The sequence below is a fragment of the Pseudochaenichthys georgianus genome, chromosome 21 (genome assembly GCF_902827115.2).
Source record: "Pseudochaenichthys georgianus chromosome 21, fPseGeo1.2, whole genome shotgun sequence".
NCBI lineage: Eukaryota > Metazoa > Chordata > Actinopteri > Perciformes > Channichthyidae > Pseudochaenichthys > Pseudochaenichthys georgianus.
In genome coordinates, this window is record NC_047523.1 from 11,044,419 (window position 1) to 11,052,307 (window position 7,889).

At 39.8% G+C, this 7,889-nt stretch overlaps 1 long non-coding RNA gene across 1 annotated transcript; it reads left to right on the top strand.

Annotated features, from left to right (window-relative positions):
- Nucleotides 1-991: 991 nt before the first annotated feature.
- LOC117466274 (uncharacterized) lies at nt 992-1,830 on the top strand. Its single transcript, XR_004554275.2, has 3 exons — nt 992-1,057; nt 1,384-1,551; nt 1,814-1,830. It is a non-coding gene; the product is annotated as an uncharacterized lncRNA (long non-coding RNA).
- The last annotated feature ends 6,059 nt before the right edge of the window (nt 1,831-7,889 follow it).

Sequence of the window (7,889 nt, forward strand, 5' to 3'; positions counted from 1 at the left end):
AAGTACCTACGTTGATATTTTTTGTATGCATTACATCTATGTAAATAAATGTCCCTCTTTTTCTATTTCAATACCTCATTGTGTCTCTCAGATGATGGCAGCATCCCAGAAATTCCTGCTGTGAGTTTATATTGCTACAGATGTTGCCATAAAGGTAACTCTGACTGATCGGCCAGAGTCAGTTGAAGAGCTAATCAACATACTGCGTGAGAAAGTCAAGCCAAAACTGGACTTCGAGTTTACCCTGCAGTATGAGGATCCTGACTTTGGTGGACAACTTAGCTGTCTCCTTGATATCCAACAATTACCAGAGAAGGGCACTTTGAAAGTAGTCACATCGGAAAGTGATATTAGCTCATGTGCAAGTTCCGATACAGACATCCTTCCTCATGTGTCAGTAAGAGAGAGTCAGAAGACCTGGCCTGACATTTTCCCTGTGCCCACTTTTTCCTATGAAGTAGAACATGTGCTTGGAGAGGGAAACAGTGCCTTTGAGACAAATGGAAAGACATTGAAGTTAAAGAGAGGCCAAAAGCACAACATCTTGGAGAGTATGGCTGCAGTGATGCACAACTTCAAACCTTACCCAAGTGACAGGGACGTGGGTATGGCAGCGGAGGCTCTTGTAACGGCTCATCCATGTCTTAAAGAGCTTGGAAGTGTTAGTGGATGGTACGGATGGAAGATTTTCCTGAAGTTTAAGATGGGGAATTATCGTACCAAGTTGGCCAGATCTGGATGTGTGGAGGTGGCTGTCAACGCAGGCAAAAGGAGCATCAACAACCCTGACAAAGATCACCCCCACTCGAAAATAAAAAGAGCCAGACGAGCTGAAGTGAATTACCTTCCAAACTTTCCCAGAGGAGAAAACCAGACCAGTCTTGAAGAAATGAGAATCCAGATTTTGCAGGAAGTTGAGAAAAGTGAGAAGAACCTCATCTTGATTGAAAAGCTCATGCAGATGACTTTTGCCCTTCGTCGCCAGGAGATTGTTCAAGAAAATCCCTTGGTCAGGGACTTTTTAGAGAAATGGCCGGCCCTCCGGATGGAATCACAGGTAAAACACAGATGCTCTCAGACCTTTTAATCTTTCTCTTTTCTGCCCCTTGTCACATCTTTCTCATAGTCTGCACACCGTTTCCCAATTGTGCTTGCAGAAACTGCCTACTTTGCACACAATGGAACAGTGTTGTTGTTCAATGTTAATATATTATAAAACAATATTTATTTTTATAATATAAATAATAATACAAATTAAATGAATACTTTGATATGATCATGTTGTAATATATTTTTACGGAAACAACAAAACGGGTTGCATCACTAATAATTTTACAATTGCATATCCATTAATGATCTTTATACATTTGTGTGTTCCTGTAGGTTTCTGCTGAGTTTCAACGAATCACAAACGTCAACCTACGGAACCAGTTCTTTTCTGAACTAGACAGACACACCCTGCGACTGATTGCCTTGTACAGGCAGAAGGCGGCACGCACTGGCAAGGTATCTGAGGCCCTGCGTGAAATCCTAAGGATTTGTGATCTCCAGGTGAGTTTACTAGAAGTTTGGTCCAAATATCGATGCTTATTTACTTTTACACAAAAACCACATTCATTCAAATTCACATCATAAACAGATAATGTAAAAGATACTGGATTGTATTTTTCAGAAGAGTGTCACAAATATAACGATAACAGATAGGAAAGAATTTTTTTTTGAATTAGACAACAATCAAAAATAAATATGTATATATTAATTAAAAAAAAAGCCATTGCTTTTTAATTATGCTAGTTTTTGCTTGTCTTTCCAGGAAGTACAGGATGTCCACATGAAATGCAATGCAGCCCTTCGAGCCCTCCCATTATACCTGCGTGAGGAGGACCCAAAGTTCTTCAAGTCTTGGAGCGTAAGTATTTAGTGCCCTCAAAGTACTGCGAGTGAGGTCAGAATGTGTGCTTGTAAGAAACTGTTTAGCTATTTTACCCTTCCAGTTAAAAAAAACCAAACAGACGGGAGCAATCAAAAATATTTTCAGATATATAAAAGAAAAGTTCACCGGAACACATTTTTGAAATACCTTCCTATATACTTACCTGTTGAGGAATATGTGAATGAGATTGTTTAGTTACTTCAAGTCAACCTTACAGTTGGACTCTATGCATTTCCAGGCAGAGGAGGTGGACCGGCCAGACATCACCAACACACCGGTTGCTATTGTCAGCATGGTCACCGAGGGCACTCCAAGTGAAGTTGATCTCAGTGCGGCAAGTACTGCTATTCTGGTGGAAGGTGATTTCGTCATCAGCAATATCCCCAGGATGGCGGATTCATTTGCATTGTTGTTCGGCTTGATGTACGTGTTACATTTGGACTACCCCAAGAAACTCAACACTTTCACTTTCATACAGAAAGTGCTCATGGGCCTTGATGATGGTAAACCACTGAAACCCTGCCTACTCAATCTAAAAAATGACCTGTTACTGAGAGAGTAGGCCGTGTTACAGGTTGAAACTTTGCACATGCCAATGTTTGTGTTGCACGGTTAATTATTTGATAGTTTGTTGCTTAAAGCAGTTTAATGATTATATTTGGTAGAATATGTCTTTCCCCTAAATCTACCTCAGTTGTTCATGCTTGCACAGAAAGTGCTGATGGGCCTTGGGCTGCCTACTCAATCTAAAAAAATTACCTGTTACTGAGAGAGTAGGCCATGTTACAGGTTGAAACTTTGCACATGCCAATGTTTGTGTTGCACAGTTAATTGGTTGCTTAAAGCAGTTGAATGATGTTTACATTTGGTAGAATATGTCTAAATCTACCTCAGTTGTTCATGTTTGCACTGAAAGTGCTGATGGTCCTTGATGGTGGTAAACCACTGAAACCCTGTGCCTACAGTTGTTCATCTTTGCACTTTAACTCCAATGGCACGCCATTTGAGAATTTATTTCATATCCTTGATATCAGACAGCAATTACCTACACTAACTGGCTCTTTGATTGCACTTGTTAGATATATGGTCACACTAGTTTGATATTCTGCTTTACTAGTTGAATAACACATTATACTAGTCACTCTTTTTCAGCCACTAGTGGCACTTTTGTCTGACTAGTTACTACATAAGCCTTACTAGTGACGCCAGGAGCAGCATCAAAGTCCCAACTTGTAAGCTTTTTTGATGAACTAGTGACCCTCTGACCGTACTAGTGACACTAAAAGTTAACAGCACTGCAAAAACTCAAGTTGGGACTTTAGTGCTGCTCGTGGCGTCACTAGTAAAGCTTATGTGGTAACTAGTCGGACAAAAGTGCCACTCGTTGCTGAAAAAGAGTGACTAGTATAATTGTGTATTCAACTAGTAAAGCAGAGTGCCAAACTAGTGTGACCATATATCTAACAAGTGAAATCAAAGAGCCAACTAGTGTAGGTAGCTGCCGTCTGATATCAAGGATATGGAATACATACTCAAACGGCTTGCAAAACTCCTTGAAATGTTTCTTTTTACAAATAGAAAATATAACTAATTTGTATTAATTTTACTTTTTTGTGAACAATAAGTACCTTTTGAAAAGTACATTTTAATTTTATTTTGAAATGTAACTTACAGTTTGATGGTCTTTTTAAAAAAAAAATGTTGCAGTAACAAATTGCATGTTTTGATTGGATGAACAATTTAAGACTGAATAAATAAAAAAAACTAAAAAAAACTAAATAAGAAAATATTGGCCAATGAGTTATCTAGAAATATATTTGTTGATTTCAATATTCATGCATTTAAGTACTTTTGCATCAAACTAATTCATTATGGAGAAATTAAAAATGTTAAATGTTTATAAGTACAGTATACTTAAATAATACACAAATAATAATTACAGTTTTAAGTTTAAGTAACTTATCATTTTTGATCAATCATTTACTCTATAGTCTTAAGTTAGTTTACTTAAAACTTTGGTGGTAATCAGTTTCCACAAAAGTTTTGAGTACTCCGAACTAATCGGGTTTTACAGTGTACTGCAACTCCCTCCTGGCTGGTCTACCTGCATGTGCCATCCGACCTCTGCAGCTCATCCAGAATGCAGCGGCTCGTCTGGTCTTCAACCTTCCTAAATTTTCCCACACCACTCCGCTCCTCCGCTCCCTCCACTGGCTTCCGGTAACTGCTAGAATTCACTTCAAGACACTGGTAATTGCGTACCATGCTGCAAATGGATCTGGCCCTTCCTACATCCAGGACATGGTTAAACTGTACACCCCAGCGCGTGCACTTCGCTCTGCATCAGCCAAACGACTCGCTGCACCCTCGCTGCGAGGGGGACCCAAGTTCCCATCAGCAAAAACATGTGGGTTTGCTATCCTGGCTCCAAAGTGGTGGAATGAGCTCCCCATTGAAATCAGGACAGCAGAAAGCTTACACACCTTCCGGCGCAGACTGAAAACTCATCTCTTTCGACTCCACTTCGAGCGATAACAAAGAACTGCTAACAGAGCACTTATATACTAATAAAGGACTGGCTTATCTAAAGCCAGTTGAGTAGCACTTGAAATGATTGGCTCTATGAAACCTGATGTACTTATATGATTCTGTTTTCTTCAAGGTTGTGTCTTCCTGGTCGATTGTACTTATTGTAAGTCGCTTTGGATAAAAGCGTCAGCTAAATGCAATGTAATGTAATGTAAAAAAGGGTGAGAGGTTTTGACATCTTTAGTTCAGCCCCCATTTCCAAGCTCTTAATAATTAAGTCCTTCTGCACGTGTTTTAATGTTTAACCTCTATACCATCACAATTTAGTTAAAGTGTGTGCATAGGAGGGATCCTATTAGCACATGGCTGCTTGATTCCAAAGTTCTCCTTCCACAATATGGGCAAGGGGTAATTGAGTGTTATGTGGTGAATATACACTATGTAATGACTTCTGATGTATGCTATAATGAGCTCAATGATCCAAGGCTTACTTTGATGTGCAACCTCCCACACATGAAGGAAACATATCTAATTTGTGAGCTCTTGCTTCAAGTATGATTAGCTGCGATATTTACTTTCATAGCTTTTCAAAATATTTGTCATATTTTCTCCAAGAAATGTAATTACTTTGTGTTATGAGACTTACAGATCCCACTGAACGTTTTTATTTGGTTGAGTTAAAACAGGATTGGGGGAACTTTTCCATGGAACATCAGGTCTGGTACAGAAGACAGTTTACCCTAGTTTGTATTCACTAATTATAATATGTGGGGAAGCGTTCAAACACATCTGAATAAGGAACCTAATGTTCTCTCTGATTATTCTGTTGTCGCAGGCCCCAATGTAATGCGACAATTTTGGAATGACTCAACATTCTCCATCCTTACCAGGTCGTCATTTGAACTTCCTGTTGACAGTCATCAAGAGCGAGTCAGTCATTACATTACATTATATGTTACTTGTTAGACGCTTTTATCCAAAGCGACTTACATACTCAATACTGGGGGCAATCCCCACAGGAGCAATTTGGGGTGAAGTGTCTTGCCCAGGGACACAACGAATTCTTCTCAGGAGCGAGGGAGGCGAGATGGGAATCAGCCATTGAAGGGACTGCCTGGGAGTTAATGCAGCTGTAAAAGGTGTTCAGATTTGTCCTGGTAATTGTATATCAGGTCTGTGAGTGATGTGTTTTAGAACTGTTTGTTTATTTGTCTTTCTAGGCTTCTGTGTAATATTGGTGTGGGCAATGAAGTAAAATAAATAGCTAAATAGTATACACATTATATGCAGTACAGTATACATGAGAATTGTAGAACATATACACTCATTTGCTAGTTTATTAGGTACACCTAATGCATTTCTAGACTGTTTAGAGATTTTTGTTATGGTTAGGTTTACTTGACACCAGGGTTGGGAGGGTTCCTATAGAAATGTATTTCATTACAATTAGATAACTTTTCAACAAAAAGGTATTGAAAAAATTAGAGATTAAGATTAAATACATTTCTTTCACTTGCACATACACCGAACACACACACGCACACACACACACACACACACACACACACACACACACACACGCACGCGCGCGCGTAGCATTTCCCTCCGAATAATCGTCGAAGACTTGACTGATGATATGAATTTATTGAAATCTCCAATATCAACGTAAGAGCTTGTGCCTCTTCGGGGGGTGCTAACACTTAAACGTAAACTTTATCCTTTACTTTCTCCGTCTTTATATGTAGATATTACTTTTCTCCATTAATCTCCGCTCCTTTTCTCTGTCACGTTGTTTCCATAAAAACAATGTCATATCCTTTTCAGTTTCACAGAACACAAATTGGGTTATTTACACATCATGCGCCCTGGTGACCGGACATTTCCTTCATAAAACAAGTAGTAGGGGGAATAATCGGGCAGTTCGATGTGTGTAGAGGTGTGTGTGTGTGGTTAAAACGTAGCAGCCTCGATCTCTATGCAGCTGTTCTAATGAAGGTAAGCACAGTGAAGGCGGCGCGTAAAAGACACAGCTCTATAGCAGATACTGTGAGAGTCACGGACATTAATTCATAGATCAAGGCAGACTGGTTCACAGACTCTCCTGTTTTGCGAATCCGGTACTAAAACAAATAGCTCTACACCTCTGGCCGAAATGTCCCTAAAATGAAGTCTCCTGTGTACTCCACTTCCTACTTGGTAACTTTCACATGCGCACGAGATATTTTTTTCATGAACCTTTAGGGGCTCCGTTTTTTGTAATCTTGCTAGTAATCCCCAATGTTTTGAAATGTTACAGTAATCTAATTTCATCTTTTTTAATGTAACTTTAATAGAATATAAAGTGCTTTTTTTTTATTTTGTATCCGTTACTCCCCAAACCTGCTTTCCACAGATTGATCTAACCCCTCATCACCTTCTAATGTGTAAAGCTTGGGTGAATGAGTTCTCTCAGCCGAATCAGTGTTCATTGAGGGTTTCTTAAATTGCTGTTTTGTAAAATCAAAATGTCCTTTGAACAATTTCAAAAAACTACTCTAGTCTTGATAATCATGAAAGTAAATACAAATATGAAAATCCACCAACAGACCACCAAGGAACATTCCTTTCATAAGTGATTTCCCAACAGTACTGGCAACTGCAGTCCTTTCCAACACCTCTAGCATTCACACCTTGAATGAAATGCCTACGGTCGTTTTATTCATGTCATCATTTCACCTCTCCCCTGAGTGCAATGCAATGCAATAACCCGTGCAGGGTTGGCCAGTATTTAGGTGAATATTCATTCCTGCCAGCTTCTCCTTATGGGTACAGAATGGCGGCGAGATCACAGACGGAACCCCAAAGTGCATGTTTACCTGCCGCTGGTGTGACAGGCTCTCATAAATCACAGTTATCTCCCACCGGTGGCACACGCCGCTTTTGTCCTTCACACAATGAGGGCCATCCACCATGATGGCTGCAGACAGTTTTGGAAGCAGTGGGGCAGCTGGAGGCTGATACATATGTACACACATGCAGTATATTACACACACAAATACTCTCCTGATGCACACTAATCACATCTCACATCATCGCACTTGTCTCCTCTAATCAAACGCACACGTTGGAAAATGTATGCTAATTGTCTTTCCTCAAATACCATGTGTGTTGGGTTGTCACAGTGTGGTGGCAACCTTGCATTTAACATTTTCAAACCAAACCCCAGCACGCGTTCACACCTCACCCCCCCTACTCACCTTCATCCTTACTACAAATTGGATGCTGTTTTATATTCCTATTTTAATAATGCCATTGACAGGAAGTTATAAGCACTAACAGCCTTTGCGGGGTGTATGGAACCTGTAGGTAGTGTGGAACGTCTTTGAATGGTTTCCCACATGTTCCCACATTAATGTAGGCACATACACACACAAATACACAGGCTGTG